We start from the raw sequence: 19,418 nt of genomic DNA on the forward strand, positions 1-19,418 counted from the left end.
GTTACTTCTCCAAGTGACTGAATTTGGGATCCCACAAAGCTGCTAGCCAGAAAGGTAGAAAACGGCAGGTTGCTACCACTTCAAGCAGATTCTCACTTGTGGGAGACAAAGAAGTAAAACCTATTGAGCATCCTTCTCTGGAAACTTCCAGAACAAGCATGATGGCAAGCTTACTGATAGCTAGTCTGCAGGTATGTGGACTCTAGGAATCAGCAGCCAGAGGAAATGGCTACAAATGGAAGAATAGCCTAGTGAATATCACAGCACCTGGCACAGCCTTAAGATGGAGAAAATCAAGTCAGAAACTTGGGTTTATTCATTTCTCTCTCCACTACTTCCTATAATCCAGGTCTTATCTAAGATGTGGCCAGACCTTAGATACCAAGACAACTCCCTGTTTCTCTGAGTGTGGTGAGGTTCACCAATGTAGAATCATTTTTATGTTATCACCTTTAGTATAGATAATATGATTGAAAACAGTCTAATATTCCTTCTATTTCAAAACAGAATAATACTTGTCCAGGGAATATCCCCCATTCATGGGACAACATTTTAATCTCATGATTGCATAGTTCCTATGGCTATCTGCTGGTTGTTCTGTCTGACTCCAAATTTCTGAAAACAGAAACTGCTCTGTTCTGCTTTAGTCACAACCAGTCTACAGACTTTAGGACCAGATGACTATTAAGGGATGAACTGTGCCCCTTCTGAACTCACCATTGAAATCCTAACCCCCCCGTACCTCAGAGTGGCCATATTTGGAAACAGGGTCATTGCAGAGGTAATGAAGTTAAAATGAGGTCATTAGGGTGGGCTGTAACACAGTATGCCTGGTGTCATTATAAGAAGAGGACATTTAGATACAGACACGGACAGAGGGAAGGTGGTGTAAACAGGAAGGGAGGAGACGGCCACCCCAGCCAAGGAGACACACTGGGACAGATCTTTCTATCACTGCCCGCAGTAGGAACCAGGCCTGGCCACCTTGATCCCAGACATCCAGCCTCCAGAACTGTGAGAAAATGCACTTTTGTTGTTTTAGCTGCTCAGTCTCTGGTTATTTGTTATGGCAGCCCTAGCAAACTCATAGAATGACTTATATTTATATTAAAAAAAAACCCCATAAAGGATAGTGTAGGGTTAGGAGCCCTAGGTGACTTTCTCTGAATGGGGGCCATGCTATTCAACCTCTGTAACTTGTTTTCTCATGAGTGAGACGGGAGAATGAGGCTGTTAAATAGGCAGGTATAAACTTAAGCTAAGAAGGGAGAGACAGTAAGTCTTAAAGATCTTAATATTAAATGGTATCATTCTTGCTTATCAACCAAAGTGAAAGATGGTGATGAAAAAGCAGTAAGTCATTTCTTATCAGTGAAAATGTTGGTTGGTTCAAACAGCAGTGAGCTGGAATTTAAATATGATTTGTCCTGCTGTACAAACTTCCAAGTTTTCTCTTTGGACTGTTCTACAGTGTGAGCAATGGATCAAAAGAGAACAGTAAGATAATTCGGATTTTCCAATGAACTATAATATTCCAAAGCCTTGTATATAATATTGAATGTGTTGATTCATTTATGCAGTAAACTTCAGGAAGAGCTAACCCCCTTCCCTGGTTTTAGCTGAAGTTTCACACTTGCAGCTTTTCAAGATAGCCTTTTCTTGCAGTTTTCATAGTAACTTGAATAAAATGATTATGTTGATATTATTTTATGTAATGACAATGCTCCTCCCATCCACTCAATCCACGTCCAATCAGGACAGAGAAGGGGCTTTCTTTTTTATCACCGAAGCCCCATCACCCAGTGTAGCACATTAGAGAGATAAACAGAAAGGACTTGAATCAGGTCCCGAGTAAACATTATAGGATGGGGAACTTTCAGAGAACAATTGCCAAAACAGGAGGCTTCCTGTGTGGGTCTATCGGCTGTGATTTCGGTTCCAGTTTGTAAGTTTGCAGGTCTGCCGGAGGGAAAACAAAGATTTTTGTCTCAACCTTTTATCTCAACAAGGTTGGCTGAGGGTTACAGTGAGAATAGGAGGAAGGAGAGAAAAGAGAGAAAATGACTTCCTTGTGAGAAATAAAATGAACTCCTAGGAATGATCAACTTCTCCTTTCCCCAAAACTGCTAAAGAGAATCCTGTTTTCCTCTTAAACTTCCGGCCCATTCCAGGGGCAGTGAATTCCTCCCAGGCAGACCTGCCCAGTCCTTGCAGGACACGAGCCCGGGGTAGAGGGAGGGAAAGACAGGCTGGAACCTGGGGCTGAAGAGGCTTTTCTTCTTGGACCTGAGTTCGGAAAAGGCTGGAGAGGGTAATAAACTCATGGGAAGTAGTGCCTGGGAAAACATAAAAGGCGGTACCTGCCGGGGTGGCCCAGGGGACCGTTTGACAGCCTCAAGCAGAAAGAGGGGAGGGTCTGAATTGCTTTGATGTTTGTTTCAGTTGATCAAGTTCTTTATGGTGCTGGAGGGCATCTCCCATCTCCCTGTAGGGCTGGGGTTAGGGTCCTGCTGGGGAAGGCCTAGGAGAGGGCTCTTTTGTGTCCTTCCAACTCTGGGCAGGTAGGCCTGCAACAAGGCCTCACACGCAGCCAAGTACTCTGTCATGTTTCCCACCGAAGCATCACTGAACCACCGGGTCATTTTTCAAGGGTGAAATGCCATTTAATACTGGTGAAGAAAACGTCATCCTGCACTTCTTTATACTTACACAAGGAAGGGGAAAAACATGAAAACCTCCCCAAAGAATGTCTATCCATTAATGAGGAAGGGAGATAAATCCCGCTGCCAAAAGGAAAAGGAATATTATTAGCCTAGCTTGGCTATCAGGCATCGCTTCTGCCTGCTCCGCACAGGAAGCGTGGAGTTGGCCAACTCAGCTGTAATAATGACACAACCAGCCCACAAGCACCTCTACACCTGGCTCTGCTGCAGACAGGAGGAAACAGGGAGATCCCAGTAGGGTTTCTGGGTCTGGGGGCAAATAGTCATACTAGGGAGAGGGTGAAAGTGTAAATGCATCAACTTCACACCTTGTTAAGGACAAAATCTATCATCCAGTTACTAGGTCTGATCTATTTCCCTTCTCAGATCTGTAGGAGTCCATTTATGTTAAAACTGTGGAACCTTGCTTTATGTATATTAGAAATCATATTTTACGCTGTAAGAAAGCACGCCTGAGGGTCACTTATTCAAATCCCTGAGCACTTAGCAGACAGAAGGTTCTTTAACCGCAGACATGTGCAGTCTGTGATATGTATGACCACCACATCTCAAACCAAGGGGGACCCGGTAGTTATATGGCATGTCAGCTTGGAATGGGGCAAAGTGCTTTTGGGGCACTTTCATTCAGAGACTAAGTGCATAGATGCTGGCTGGTCGGCTTCGGTTTGAATGCGGCTCCAGTGCTCACAGGGTGATCCTAGTCAAGATTCCTTGGCACCTTCATTGCCTCGTCTACAGCTGGTGATGGTATTATCTCCTAGTTAATTGCAAAGTTTAAGAAAATTACTATATGTAGAGTGCTTAGAATATAGCCAGCACTTAATAACTTCCAGCTGTTTTTCTTTTTTTCATATTGATTAGGGATGGTTCACACTTAAAATTATATAAAGTGTTAGTTTCATTAGACTCCAAATGCTTGAAAGTAGCCAGTGTCTAGAAACCAATATGATAAAGATTAATGATCACAGAAGTCAGCATACTAAAACAAGTGAACACGTGATGAAATCGAGCTCTGTGACATAGAGCGCTACATCTGTTTATACAATAGGGACTCTCTAACCCCTTTTAGCAGTGACAATCGTGTTTTTACTAGTTTATATTATCCCTTATTATTGGCTGAAGTTTTTTTTTACTTTAATATGCTTTGTGGAAACACTTTCTCAGAATTAATCAACTATTTGCAAAGTTGACTTTAAGAAAATAGCTATTTTTTAAATAAATTAGAAATCTGTAGGTGTCTGATCAAATTACGTTTTCTATTTTAGCACAATGCAATTTCCCCCTTCTTCAGAGCGTCACGGTTTTATCTGACAAGTATACTTCCCACTGAGAAAAGTTTGGGACGTTGGGTTTGATATTAGGTCTTCCTTTACTTTTTAAGTAAATGAAAATGCAATTTTAACTCATCTTCTCTTAGAAACCCTCTCTGTAGGCAGTGCACATTATTAATGGTGAGTTCTTCCCTTTTGGTTATGTGTCTTAATATCAAATCCGGCGGTCACGTATGTTAGAACTGATGTTGAATCTCAGTGACTGAAAAAGAAAGCAGGACATATCAGAGTGAGGAGGGGACAGTGACCAGGGTTCCTTGCCACCGTGTCTGTCCTCATAGCCGCCTCTTCCCTTTGCCCTCCCAGCTTCTAGACGGGGTTGAGCTGCGGAGACAACTCACTTGCCCCATCTAGGGTCTGGCAACATTTCCATAGCATACATTTAGAGTGTGCGGCACACACGTGTTCTGTGCTCAGGGCCATGCATCTGGCAGACCACACAGAGCTACCCTGCTTCCTATCATGGACCCAGTGGTTGGAGAAGCACATGCCCTCACGTGCCAAGGCCACCCCTGCCTCCCCAGCACATGTCAAAGTACTATCAATCACTTCGGAGGGGCTTAAAAATTGGGAAGCCCTGATAAGAAAAAGAAAAGTTTTGTTCACTGTGTCCAATTGTAGCTACTTTACCCGAGAATGCTGGAAATCTACATCGATTTAAATAAATCCTTAGTTTTCAAATTACGTGCAGCAGCTTGGATTTAATGAAATATTTATTCACAATCAACAAACTCCCCTCTAGGAGTCTTCCACCGTAAGTGCAAACATTTTGCTCAGTACACTTGACTCTCACCTATGGCGATCTTGCAGGGTCTAGTATTAGGGAAACTGATTTATTTCAGATCAGGCCATTTAAATAGAATGTAACCTTGCCATACAGGTAAAAGCACTTGCCCTTGGCTATTACTTAGCCTGACCACAGGGCTTTCTGGAAACAGCAAAAGCTCTATAAGTGTCAGCTCATGGCTAAATCAATGTTTATGCATGATGTACCTCTGAATAGCAAACACTTGCTGCCTGCAAGCTAAACACTGTTTTTATCTGTTTGCCTATTTTTGGTTCTTCAACCACTGCATGGAGTGTTGCAAATCGCATTTAGTAACAATTATCTGCTGGTAGTTCATGAAAAGGAAAGTAGTGTGATTAATGAAAAGTGACACACACCGATTACTTTGTCATGCCAGTCTCCTTGGTGAGAGTGCCTCCGCTGAACCCGCGTCTGACCTCCTTTACCTTTAACAAGGTCAAGGGGAAGGCTAAGCGCCTGGAAGATTGGCTCCTACAAATTCTCCACTGTAACTTAACGATGCTGCGTCCCCTAACGAACTGCAGGTAGCCCATTAAAGAGAATGACACCCCTTTCACCTTGGCAGCAAAGGTGGAATTAAAAACAAAATGTCATATTTTCCATTGAAGTGAGTAAAGTGTAAAAATTGGATATTTGACATGGTACGATTCCCTATACAAAAATATTAGTAAACTAACAGATCAAAATCCAAGTTTGTCCAGCTAATCGGGCAATGTGCTCAAAGTTCCCATCAAAAATATTTCTGCACCCCATTCCACCAAGAGGAAGCCCTGGTACCTTCCATTTTTATTCCTGAGTGGCCCTAGAGGGCAACAAGCTGATAGAATGACAGTGACTGTTACCATCAAAGGGACTTTCCTTTGAAAAATATATTTTTATAACCAAAATAGTTCATCTGTTTTATAGCGAAGTAGTATAAAGTTCTTGAAGAATGGAGGTAGGGGAAAAGATGATCATTTTTGATGAGATTAAATATTTCATTAAGAGTTCTAGGCTTCACCTCAAGTACTCAATTTCAGTTGACAGATATACAAGAGCAGGTAAAGCAGCAACGAAAGTGACACCCAAAACCGAATGTCCTGGATTAACTAAGAAACAGTGGCAAAGTCAAGGTGTAGTGAGATCACATACCAATACATACTCTCTCTTCCCCTCATAGCCCATGAATTTTAGCAGGCTGATTCCTGTTTTGCATGAGTAGAATCTACAATTTCATTTAGAAGGAATTGATTCTTGATTTAACTTGATTAAAATAAAAAATAAACGGTTTCCTGAGATGCAAAAAATTAACACATCTTTTTTTGTCACCCGCTTCCGTTAGGAATGCTTTCTTGCAGAAAAAAAAAAATAGACTCTGAAATAAAATACAAATCAAACTCAGAAATGCTGACATTCACTCCAAGGAGGCAATTTTCATGAGCGTTTCATTTTCCCACACATGATGCGCACAATCTGGCAACGCTGTTCTGGGTGGTCAGTGTGTACTTTATTGGAAACGCTCCCTGTTCAGAATGGGAATAATGGACTGGTCATGCTGGAGGGCCACTTTTAAACTTTTCAAGGGAATTTTTATTTTCCTCCTTTTCTTTCTGATTTGGGGAGCAGTCTACAGGAAGATTAAAACAAAGTGAAAGAAATGGACATGACTCGTTATGATACCAGACTCATCTATCAATGATCTTTTTGTTCCAAGAAGGAAAAAAAAAAGTCTTCAGAAGCCTTGATTGTTAATCCTCCTCTGAACTGAAGTCCATATTAGTCAGGCAGCTATTCATTAATCATGGGGGCTACACTAGGAGGTGCCAATTGTCTCAGAGGTCATATCCAATATTCCTTCTGCAATTGTTAGTCTTCAGATAAGATGTCTATAAAGATTTGCTTTTTCACAAAAGGAAACAAAAGTGTGTCTATGTGAGCTGACAGTACATACATCTCTCATTTGAAGCCTTAAAGGGAAACTGCATAAAAAAAATACACTCAAGAGTGCTCGGTCTAAACTCCTTTCTCCGTTTGAAGGAATTTGTATTTTGCACCTATCTCAACTGTGAGAAAGTCTTCAGCTAATTATTTTCTGTAGGTTGTATAATGAAATGTTTTAATAACACAGCTAGAGTATGTTCATATCACTATTGTCTACAGGCCTGAATCTTGAATGGAGACTGGGGTGGGCACCCTAACTCACTGAGCCCCTAACGTGACCACGTGTTGATACTTCCAACTTTTTTTCAACAGTATTCTCTTTGTTCTTCTAATTTAAGACAAACTTATTTTTCCATCATTTAAACCGTAGCAAAATAGCTTCACTTATGCTCTGTTTCCCAAAAAAACAAATTAAATGGAAGCAATTTTCACTGAGATCCTTCATCAGGCTAGTATCAGTAAATCATATTAGAGGGAACATCAAATAACCGATTTATACTCCTGAGTTTTTTTTTTGTTTTTTAAGGAAGGTAAAATTAGGCACTGAATGGATAATTGAAAGTCATTTTTTTAAATGACAGATTGCTAAAATGTATAGATAATTTCTAGAACCAGACAGCACGCTCAAGATCATCTTGATTATACTGGACGGGAAATTGAGGCCTAAAGAAATTAGGTGATTTGCTGAGATCTTACTGCTACTCTGGCAGATTTGAGATCAGAATCTTGAGTCGCTAGTTTCTACTACTGTGCTACAATTTCTTTTCTCTGGTCCAGTTGCTTTCAGCATGTAATCCTGAAACCAAAAATGTAATTTTATTAAGGCCGTGGGACCATGGAATAAGGTGCTACTATTCTGCAAGACTGTCCCTACTTAGAGTATGCAAGAGTGATTTTTTAAAATAAAGTTTCTAAATGCACGGCTTATGGGAAATTTATGTAGAGAAAAGCTCCTTGGCATCAAAATATATAACAAGAAGTATCTTTAAGACCTGGAATAGACCACGGAGAGTGTCAGGGATCTCCAGAATCAGATCTCAACAGGCCTTTGCTGGGCTTTGGCCTTGGGCACCTTGTTGGTATCTTTGAGCCTCAGTGTTCTTATTCACAAAAGGAAGATGCATTATGTTCTATCTTAAGCACTTTCTGACTTTTTTTTCTAAAGATTAGGATCAGAAAGGGCACCTGACACAGTACACTGCACAGTAGGCTTTCCATAGATGCTAGTTTCTTCCTTTTTACTCTTAGACATTAATATTCAAGGGAACACAATCTGCTGAGAAACCTTGTTATCCTGCACATTTAATTCAACTATGTTTGATGATACAAATGGAGTGGGATCTGCACTATAACATAACATTATACAACAAGGAAGAGGAAAGGAAGACGTTGGAGTGATGCACCCCGGGCATCTCACAGCTTCAATGGAAAAGACCTTAAGCGTGGCCTAAGTCAGCCTGACGTGATGGGAAGACCCGTGTCCTCACCCATGCACGGCCTGGTAGACAGGCCCTCCTGCAACACCTGTCCACTCTGGGACAGAGACCAGGCCTGCCCTGGGCCTAGACAGTTTTCTTTGAAAATTCTTGAGGCCACTGTTCTGCTTTGTAAAAGGCTCAGAGCAGTTGACAGACCATTATTAGCAAGCAAGGGCTCCTAATGGGTAGGGAGAGGGGCAGGGAATGGAACCACAGGGAGGGAAGCTGGCATCTATGGAAAGCCTACTGTGCAGTGTACTGTGTCAGGTGCCCTTTCTGATCCTAATCTTTAGAAAAAAAAGTCAGAAAGTGCTTAAGATAGAACATAATGCATCTTCCTTTTGTGAATAAGAACACTGAGGCTCAAAGATATCAACAAAGTGCCCAAGGCCAAAACCCAGCAAAGGCCTGTTGAGATATGATTCTGGAGATCCCTGACACTCTCCATGGTCTATTCCAGGTCTTAAAGATACTTCTTGTTATATATTTTGATGCCAAGGAGCTTTTCTCTACATAAATTTCCCACAGGGAGGGAATCTGTGAGAGACAGAAAGGAAAAAAACCATGAGATCTGGCTTCTGACACCGCCCTTCCTCCTCCGTTATCAGGCACTGCCCCCTTGTCCTCTGGTGTTCCAAGGACTCTACCCTCTTTCTGGCACCCTCATCTCTGTGCCTGGATGGGGTCAGAGCACTGACATGTAAAGGGCCTGAGGCCGGGGTCCGAAGTTCTGAGTTCAGTGTCTGCCTCGGCATCTCTCTAGTGGACAGCCTGAACCCTTAAGTTCTTGGGCGTCTGTCTTTCATACATCAAATGAAAGTCACGGTCAGTCAGTTTGGGTAACTACCTGTGGACTGTGTGCCCTATTATGATCCGGAAGCTGTGCTAGGCATTGAGAAGATAAAAATACATCCAATTTGGCCTCTGACTTGGAGGTCTACCTAACCGGATTTTTTTAGGAACACATGAAGAGGAATGAGTTAAAGCACTCCATGTGGGTTTTTGTGGTGTTGTAATGAGATGTGCGTAAATCTATGGTGTTACTAGGACACAATGTTTCACGTTAATATGTTTATTGACGAGATTAGCAGGCTTTCCCCATCCATCTTTCATGTGTGCAGTATATTAATGTGGCCTTTGGGAGACAACTTCCCCGTTGTCCAATACATTGGTGAATAAATGTCAGGTAATAAAGGAAGTATTGATGAGGGAGAAGGAGAGAGAGGGGTGAGAGGTAGCAGTGGAAGTAAGTGTGGCCTTCTCTCTGCTGTGTGCTAGCACTCCACAGCAACAGGCTTTATCATTGCAAGATTTCTATTATACGTGCCATAAACCTGTGGCTCTGTCAGCTAAAATGTCTCATTCCATTAGTTCTTAATATACATTGATACCTGTACTGCAATCCCACCAGTCTTATAATTCACCACATTGCATTGTCATGAAATGCCGAAATAATAGTCTGTGGGAATGTGAACACATGTCCAGCTTTAGGGATCTTGTTTACACGTGGTTTTACTTCCAGTTATTGTTCCAAATAAAATTTCCAGAATAGTATAATTATATTCAGATGTGCATCTAAGTGTCATGTTAACCCCCTCCATTAAAAAAAATAAAAATAAGAACAGTTCTTTCTTCCAGAATGTGCTTAGATTACAGAAAGAAGATGACCAGTATCACTGACTATCCCCTGGCATAAATTGTCCATCGTCCCGAGCAAACTGGCCATAGCTGTGGCCAAGTCTCTATTATGGGGTAGATTAGCAGTTCCCCCAAAAAAGGTTTTTGTTTTTTTTTTTAATCTACAAAGTTACTTTCTCTGCTTAATGATGTACCGGGTTACATAAAAGAATTTTTGCTTATTCTGGCACAGAGGCTAGAAGTCTTTCCAACCAAACCACTTATCTCCCTGCCCTAAAGAAGGTATGAAGAAAGAAATGCACAGGGAAGCTTCACCTTCAGCGTCAATACCGGAAGTGAGAGTGTCACTCCCAACAGACAGCAGGGACTGGGGGAAGAGGTGTCAGTCCCAGTGGGAGGAAAGAAAGCAAAACTGAGTCATCAACAAAAATCTCAGCATTGCATTGTTTTGCTTACTCCTCTGTGAAATCCCAAAATATTCGAAATACCAGGTTTAAGTATACAGTAACTGATAAAAACACATTTGAATGCATATTTAATTGATTTAGGGATTACACTGAGATTTGAATTGTTCACAGCACTGCTCCCCTCCTTTGGTTCTAGTACCCAAGAATTGAGTCTATTTGCTAAACTGCCTTCATGGAAATCCCGGATTATGAGACAGTGTTAGAGTTTAATGGACCCAGAAGTCATCTTTAGTTATGCATATATTTTTTCAAGACATTTCTGAAGCCAGATTATGCTATTATATAATCAAGTGAACAAATAATTCACTGGCAAAAATTACTTATTAGGTACATTGCATTTTCTAGGATGTTGAAAATAACTCGTTAATTATAATGGATAGAGTGGTAAGAAACGGCCATTTTATCATATTTTGTATTTTCCATGTTTTCTGCAGGGAGACAAGTGCTTAAAATAGCATCAACATGAAATTAATCTTAATGATGGCTTGGATTGAAGAGCATGGAGAGAGTAAGTAACGACTTTGCAGCAGCTTGGTTTTGGAATTAAGGTGACAGAGAGGCAGATGGAATAATCCCAAGGGTGACGATGAGTATCTTTCTTCTAGGATGGCAGAATCTCATGTCACAACACCAGTGACAAACATTTTATTTTCTCTCAATAGATAAAAGAACCGAGGAAGAGAGAAGGTTGGGTTGGACAAGCTGGCTGCTGTCAGAGCACAGGGGTCTGCTCCATTCCAGCAAGCCGTCTCAAAGGTCAGCCCCCTCTCCAGCCGGGAGGCACACAGCGCTTCTGCCACACGCTAAGCTCACTGAAGTCAACACTGGATCTCGATTATTGAGTTACGTGTGGACGTCCCCAACAGACTGTTAACTCCTCGCAAGTTAAGGACTGTCTCTTATTTATCCCTATATGCTTACACACAGCCTAGGGGTGGGTACCCAAGAAATGTTAGTGCTGCTATCCATAGTTATGTAATAAACTAGAATGAAGTTTTACAAAAAACTGATAAGTGGATTTGATATTTTATGGTGTTAACTTGAGTCTGTAGCAGACCTGGAAACAAATCTCAGTTTATTCTGATGTCGGCTGTGGTTCTTTTTGTGCATTAGTCCCTTTCTGACTAACTTACTTCAACTCTTTCCCCACCCCACACCCCAATTAATAGCAGTTGATTCCTCTGAAATCATACCACAGTTGAGGCACTCTTCTAAGGATTTGGAAAAATAGAATAATCTCAGTCATTCTCCACACAATCTTGTGAAATGGGTGCTATGATTATCCCATTTTAGATAAAGAAGTGAAACCTTGGAGTGATTGACTTGTCTAAGATGCCTGGGCAGTCTGACTGCAGACTTTGTGTTCTTAGTTACTGGACTCCGATCACCCCCAGAATACCATGGTCTGAAAATAGAGCACAAATTCATCAAATAGCATTGCTGAGTATGGGTTTATCCAAGAAAACCTAATAAGTCAATCAAACTTCTCCTAGTGCCTGTTACTTCCAAGGTAATTCTCAGTCTTTCTGTTCTATGCACAGAGAAGCAATTCTCAGACCCTATGCCTAAAAGTAGGATTTCCAGAGGGTGCATGCTGATGCCGACCTGGGCACCTGGGGGAGCTCTCTGGGGAAGGGACACAGACTCCCACAGAGGGACTCACATTCCCAAACGCTAAGTTTCTGGTGCTTACAAGTGAGGATTCCAGAAGATTCCTTTTTGTTCCCTGAGAACAAAAATAACTCGGCTCTCTGCCTCTTTTCCGAAGTCAAAGTCAGGAGACCATTTCACTGCATTCTTCCTGGATGGCTACAAGGTCATTCATGTATAATGGGAATTCACCGGGCACTCGGAGCCCTCGCCACTGGGTGGCTAAGGAATGGACTGTCAAGGGTAATTAACACACACAAGAAATAAAAATTATGAATGATGGATTTGATTAGAAACAAATAAACCTGACAGGTCACCTCTGAAGGCTTGAGAAGCCTTTCAGACAAGTCATAGCACAGTGAATATTCTGGTTTTTAACCCAGTAGACACAACCTCTTAAATTTGCAAAGGGATATTTAGAGTGACAAGTTTACTCTTAACTCTAGTGTACTTCTCTACAGATCATGTGCAGTTAAAATGGTTATAACGGATGAATATTGCATGGCACCAAATGTGAGAGCTGGTAGCTTGTCTGGGACAGAAAGGGGTGGTGCATCTGATTTACTGCGGATTGTCTAAGTAGAGTAGTGGATGACTGGGCCTGGGAACAAGGACAAGCACACCCCGGGCTTGCCCTCCTCTCCCCGGGTCCACAGGGGTCTCCCTCCCTTCCCAGAGCTCTCTCCTGCGGTGCCTCTTCAAGAACTGAACTCCGTGTCCTAGCCTCCCAACTTCTAGGCAAAGCCAGCATCTTTCGGTACAGCTGATCTCATAGAGCTTCTAGGAGGCTGCTGTCTTGCCAAGGGGTTTAATATTATTAAGCAAAACAAAAGAGATGCACTCCTAATGCCAGCTTCCCGTAGCAGCAAAGACCTCCTGATGCCCGGCACACCATGTCGTTCACACCTGCCTATTCGTTCCAGTCACAGATCCTGACCCACCTGAGATCTTCAGTGCTACTGTGAAAGCACGATGCTAATATTTCCCACCTAGATTAACTGTGTTAATGGACACAAGGGCACACTTTTTCACAACTGTAACACTGAGTTAAATGCATGGATTGTACGCCACAAGAGCAATAAAGTACAAGCCACGTGCTTACGGACTCCATCAAGGAGGGAATATGTGATGAACCTTTTGTTTTAAAGTAAAATGCTCAGTTACAGGCATCTTATTAGAACTTTGAGCTGGTAATTACCTTGAACATTAGACTACAACCTAAAACCCTAAAACATGGCACAGCATTGTGCTCCGTGTTGATTACAAAGCCTCTGCCATCTTATACATTAGCCTCTTAGGCTCATAAATGATAGAGTTGTGAGACAACACAGCGAAAATTAATTGTGTATGCCAAACACTTACTCAACAGTGACTCTTTTGTAGAATGCTTGAATATCTTTACTTGAGTGAAATTTGCCAAGTTGATTATAAACGTGATATCTTACCTCTTAATACATTTTACAATTTGCACATAATGGTTCCAAGGGAACTTGTAAAGCATAGTAAATCATAAAATTCATTTTGCTTTGCATCAATTCATTCATCCATGCTCCAACTAATCACCTCATTTCAAAATTCAATAAACCTAAATACCTGGATTTATGATGCTTTGTCAGAATTAACAAGGGAATATCAACAATGTGGAATTAGAAGTCTATTGCAACTTAAAGACAAGCACCTAGTTGAAAACAATTAAAAAGACTCAGCAGCAATAATTATATCCACAGTGTTAGCAAATAAAATAAATTAAAACTGATTTAATTTCTGCTCAGGGAGATGGGGGAAACACAGAAAAGCTTTAATTTAGTCAGTTAAAACACTGAAGTTGTTTGAAGCAAAACTTTAAAATGACTGTGAACTGGGCTTGCAGTATTAACAGTTCTTCATTGCAAATAAAATGCACACACAGGTGTACTTTTATGGATGTATTGCTTGGTCACATTGTATAATGGTCACGATAGTTCTTGAAACTTTTATTTTCCTTGTAACAATTTTGATAGTGAATAGCTTATTGCAGGATATTTTTGTATAAACTCACTTGGCATGCCATTACAATATATAGTATAAGAGAAAACAAAATTGAAACTAAATACCTTCCATAGGCACATTAAAGCACAGTTCATGCATGGGTCCCCCTTTGCTAACACTGCATTTCTATGAACATTTAAAAAATATGTTATTCGCCTTCTGTATTAAACACTAGCTTTCATTTATAATTCTGGTAGAGAAAAACGTCTATAATGCTATTATGAAAAGTGTTCTTGTGTGTATGGACATATGTGCATATGTATACATATGTGTACACATGGACACGTGTATGTATGGACTTGTGTGTGGATATGTGTGCGTGTGCATGGAAATACATACACACAGCTCATGTCCATTACTTTGAGTTGGGGAGGCAGAGAGACAAGTACAGTATCTTTGATTTTTAGTTCAAAAATAAATCTGGAGACATTGGTTAAGCAGCTGTTCTTATTCATTGTCTCTCTGTGAATATTTAAAGTAATTTCTCTGCTAATAACAACAATGGAGGCTTTTGAATTTTATTTTTAATGTTTTCTTAATACATTTTTCTTGCAAGCCTACATTGATACAAAGAGGAAAAATAAATAGAGATGCATGGAGCATTTAGTAAAGGCGAAGCAAAAAGATACAGTAGTCATATATTTTTCTTGAAAAGGGCCTGAAAAGGTATCTGATTGTTAAAGTCACAAAAGGTCTATACGTTTTTCTTGCCCCTTTAATTAAATTCTTAGAAGTAATCAGATGCAAAATGACAAATGGCAAGAAAAGAACATACCACTGCTGAATAATTTTATCATTTATACCTATAACTGTCAATCCACGAAGGGCTATTTTTTATATGTCACCTAAATCATAAGAGCTGGTACCTTTTTCCGTGATTCATGTTAGCCCTGCTCTATGATTTACTGCTAAATTATTTCCCTTCTCTTTCAGGGAATTTTTTTTTTTTATCTCCTTTCTGTGATTAATCTCTCTGGTTTGAATGAGCAAAGCTTTTTAGATGAGTGAGTGTCACAATTTCATTGAATATAAATTTTTTCAGTATGATTTTTTATACATATGTTTTTTTTAATGTGCTCAGAAAAGACAATTATTTATTTAAAGGCTTATATTTCCATTAAAAAGCCCTTGCCTCCATCAGTTATATATTCCAGGCCTTCCTTGCAGAAACAGGTGGCCTTTGCTGTGACAACACGTGGTGATGATGGTTATTGGTAGGGGTACGACACAGTCACAGAGCTTTCTCACAAAGTAGATGGCCCTGGTTCGAGTGATTTAAGACGAGCGAACATTTTGATGTCTACTTTTCTTGTGTGAGAGAGTGCTAAATAGTCTCTGTGTGTGTGTGTGTGTGTGTGTGTGTATGCACACATGCATGCGCATGCTGGCTCACCTGTGTGCGCTTTCCTACTGGTTTTTTAATGCCAACAGGCCTGCCCCCTCGGTGAATGACTAACACATTATTTAGTCTGCAGATTTTGGGCCTTTGAACAGGGAAAGCAGATGTTTCAAACTGCCTTACTGAGTCCCATCAACTAGACTCTGTTGCGATAGTGGGTGCCCAGGAATCACATTTTATTTCAGATTGACTCGTCCAATATGCACATTCTGAAGGCAATATGTAATCTTTCTGAAGGCAATTGAAACTGCCTCCCCGAACTATCCCCCGCATACATCTTCTTTCCCTTCTTCTACTAAAAATGTTGTCTCATTTTCTCACGTCTGTATACCTGACGCTTACGCTCGCCCTGTAAGCAGTCAGCTTGCCTGAGAGTGGCAGTGGGGTATACCTCCAAACGGCCTCAGTGACGGCCACCAGGAAAGCTCACCCTAGGCAACTTCTTTTCCTTCAGTGCATCAAGCGTGTACCATGAAAGCTGCTTATGGATTATTGTGGGACTTGTATCTGTCCCTTCTTCCTTTGACCTTTCTCTAGTGAAAGGCTGAAAGAGGAATGTTCTCCAGGGAGTCAGGTCTTAAATTCAGCAGAGGAAGATCGTACCTTAGTTTTACCAAAAACTGGATTATCTGCCCATGAGTAATCCAGGTTTGATCAGTTCTCTACCTGCTCCCTGAGGTCCCATGTCACCAGACTCATAAATGCTGTCAAAAAAACCGTGGGCATGAGGAAAATACCTACGTACTGAGCCTGGCTCCATAAATATCAATTCTCTTTCTTTTCTCATGACTTTTGCCCTGAAGTTCCAGCTTTCCATATATGTCTACTCCAGGTTGAACAAAAATTACGCACTTTTTTCAGATTGTAATCAATCAATCAATCATCAATCCATCAAGTATCAGATTTAGTTAGATAAAAGCAAGCACTGTTAGAAATCAGAGTTTTAAAAACCAGCTGTGTGCTCTAGCTTTCAGATGACTTAGGTCTATCTAAAGTAGTGACGTACAGAACTTGAGATTCTTTACAAAAAATTATCAGAAAGTGGAATTTTACAAAGAGAACTGGTCACTCATGCAGAGAATAATGCGTGTAGGCTGCAATGTCTCCTGCCCTGCTCCATGTGTTTCCCATCATTCATTCACTCCTCAATACAGGCCTCGGCTAAATGTGTGCATTGACAGGTAAGTAAAGTTTGTGTGCCAAGGAGAGGGAAAGGGATGGCACAAAGTGGATGAGAAGAGAGGTGATATATCCTCACTTTGAGGTAAAGTGCTAAGCTAGAGATAAAGGCTAACCAGTGTAATGCAACCCTGTGAAGGGGGCAAGTGAATCGGAAACAGAAACGATAATCTGACATGTTTCAGAAACTTTGTTGTCTCGTGTCATCTTGCTCAATAGTTGAAGACAAGCACTTAGACCCTGAGTGTTGCAGTTTTCCCCCATCTGTGCTATACTTACTCACGGACATCTCCACATACTCTGTCACAGACTCCCTTTCTCAGGGAAAAAGAAAGGTTTCTATTGTCTATCTTACAACAGGAAATGTCGAAGTCAGATGCTCAGTGGAGCACAGTGACATTTATGGGTCAAGATGTGCATTCAAATGCAAGCTGATTTTCTTTCGCAGTTGGGGACATGAAACACCATGACACCTACTTGCAAAACCCTAAGGGCTGACAGCGAACAAGATCAAAAACAATTTTTAACAGACTCTAGCCCATGAATTGGTTTCTATCTACAAAAAAAACTTAACCTTCTTGAGTGTGAAGCCTGGACTGACATTCAAAGTGTTGATTTTTCATTTTACCCCAGCTTTTTTTCTAGGCAAAATAAATTGCATCTCCTTTGTGATGTAAGTAGAACCGCGATGGGAATTTTAGGAAAGGTTTTAGACTCAAGTGAAGACACTGACCCAGGTGAACGGATTTATAGTCGTGTTCGAGTTTGGGTGGGTGAGTAGCTTTGCTATGACAATGTCGCAAGCATCATCTGAAGTTGATTACAGTAGCCTCTATATGCTAACATTCTGTCAAAAAATGTGGGGAGTTCCCTCACAGCTTCTTAAGAATAAGCATGCCCATTTTCTGAATGTGAGTTAATCTATGTACATCACTCACAAAAGCCCTCTTACAAACGTACATGCTAAGCATTCGGCTAATGTTTGCTAGCCTCATTGGTTATTTATAGATATGTTTAATGTTTCTGTCACGGGATGAAAGACTTTATTATTCACAATATTACAAAAGAGTCCCTTTAAACGGGAGAGTGTCTGCACATAGGGAGGTCTTGGAGCAGTCTAACAGGACAGGGTTGCCCACTGCTTCCTTGGGAAGACTTAGCCGAGCAGATGTTAGCGCTAATGCAGGAATTAGAGTGAAGAAAGTCCCAATTCCAACCCATAGCGGAGATTGACTTCATGGGAATTTCTGGTGTGAAATCAGTCACAGTTTGGTCTCTGCTCAGAGCAAGATGTGCATCTCAAACTTTGCCTAGATTAGCAGTCTATGATGACTTCCATGAACAAGTGGCCAAAAGCTATCACCAGTGACCAGATATGGGTGACTTTCTTCTCGCGTGGACAGAGAGAGAAAAACAATACAATTTTTTAAAAACATATTTTGGAAACTAACAGAAAAGCCAGAGTTTAGTACGACTACACAGCTGTGAAGGAGAGAACAAAGAAAAACAACTACTTTTAGTTTCTAAAAAAGTTGATGCTGTCTTCATGGCAAAGCTAATTCTGATGAAATGGAAATCGCTATATACCCCAGAGATTAGTCATTACAGTGTGGGATTAAATAGTTTCATGGCAATGCAAGGAAAGAACAAAATAACCCCTAAATAATAGTCATTTTCAGTAACAGCTGGCCTAATGTCTTTCTATAACACATGTAATGGTCAGCCTTATTTAAATTGGTATTCTTTTTCCATTATATGACTATTAAATGGTTTAATAAAATTTCATGTTGAAGGTCTATAAAATCACTAATTTGGCATGACAAGGCATATTTCTAAAACTCATTCTATATGTAAACGCTATGCTTCTCTTTTAATAAGAAGATCCAGAGTAGCAGCATATAAGTGATCAGACAGTGAAGCAGAGATAACTTTTTTATAGAAAACAATCATTCATATAATGGATGGAACAGTGTAAAAAGAAACATGGAGTTCAAAAGAGAGGAAGAGAAAAGAAACCCAGTTTTTTCTAGATGATGAAGCATTTTCAGAAATGCCTATCATGTGCTACACTTGATCGAAGAGAATGGAAACAACCATCTGAAATCTGTTTTTTAATTTAAAAATTACAGCAGTATGTAAGATAAAAAGGAGACTTATTAAATGGATACTATGAAAGAAGATTACACATAAATTCAAGGAACACAATTACTTCAAAACTGTGTAATTTTATAAATCATACAAAATTTTATGAACTAATTTTATAAAATCATCTTTTCCTTCCTCTACTTGCAGAAATATACATTGCATCCCCTGCTAAATTTCAACTCTTTTAAGATTAGGAGTCATGTCTTACTAAGCTGTGAATTTCGATAACATCTAGTATATACAGATTTCCATGTAATTGTGCCCAATAAATGTTAACTGAAGAAGTAAAGAAGACTATGGGGAACTTCTGTCCTTTAAATTATGTTAAAAACAGACAGCCTGAAATATAAAGTTCTATCCGAGGAAAAGCAATTTTAGTTTCTCTCACTGAGGGAAAAGAAGAGAAATATTTCTGACTCAATAACAGTGAAGTGACACTGCTTAAAAACACAAACTAAAGAGATTTCTATAGTGTTCTTCTGAAATGAGGACTTATTGCAAGGAAAATGTTCTACTAAGACATTTAGAGAGATCCTAAAACATTTAACAGAAAAATCGTGTTCCCTGTTATTTATGCTGTCAGCACGACAGTAACGCATGTTGGTATTTGAATCATTCCTCTCTCTGCAGCTGCTGACTTCTAAGCTGTAGA

At 40.3% G+C, this 19,418-nt stretch overlaps 1 protein-coding gene and 1 long non-coding RNA gene across 3 annotated transcripts in view; one reads left to right on the forward strand and one right to left on the reverse strand.

Annotated features, from left to right (window-relative positions):
• Nucleotides 1–19,418, reverse strand: part of TENM3 (teneurin transmembrane protein 3) — a 2,338,142-nt gene that overhangs the window by 897,374 nt on the left and 1,421,350 nt on the right. The gene's annotated exons all lie outside the window — the stretch shown is intronic.
• On the forward strand, nucleotides 877–11,323 carry LOC118967981 (uncharacterized). The gene is made up of 3 exons (XR_005055363.2): nucleotides 877–1,014; nucleotides 10,800–10,873; nucleotides 11,028–11,323. It is a non-coding gene; the product is annotated as an uncharacterized lncRNA (long non-coding RNA).

Source organism: Manis javanica, chromosome 12 (assembly GCF_040802235.1).
Source record: "Manis javanica isolate MJ-LG chromosome 12, MJ_LKY, whole genome shotgun sequence".
Taxonomy (NCBI): domain Eukaryota; kingdom Metazoa; phylum Chordata; class Mammalia; order Pholidota; family Manidae; genus Manis; species Manis javanica.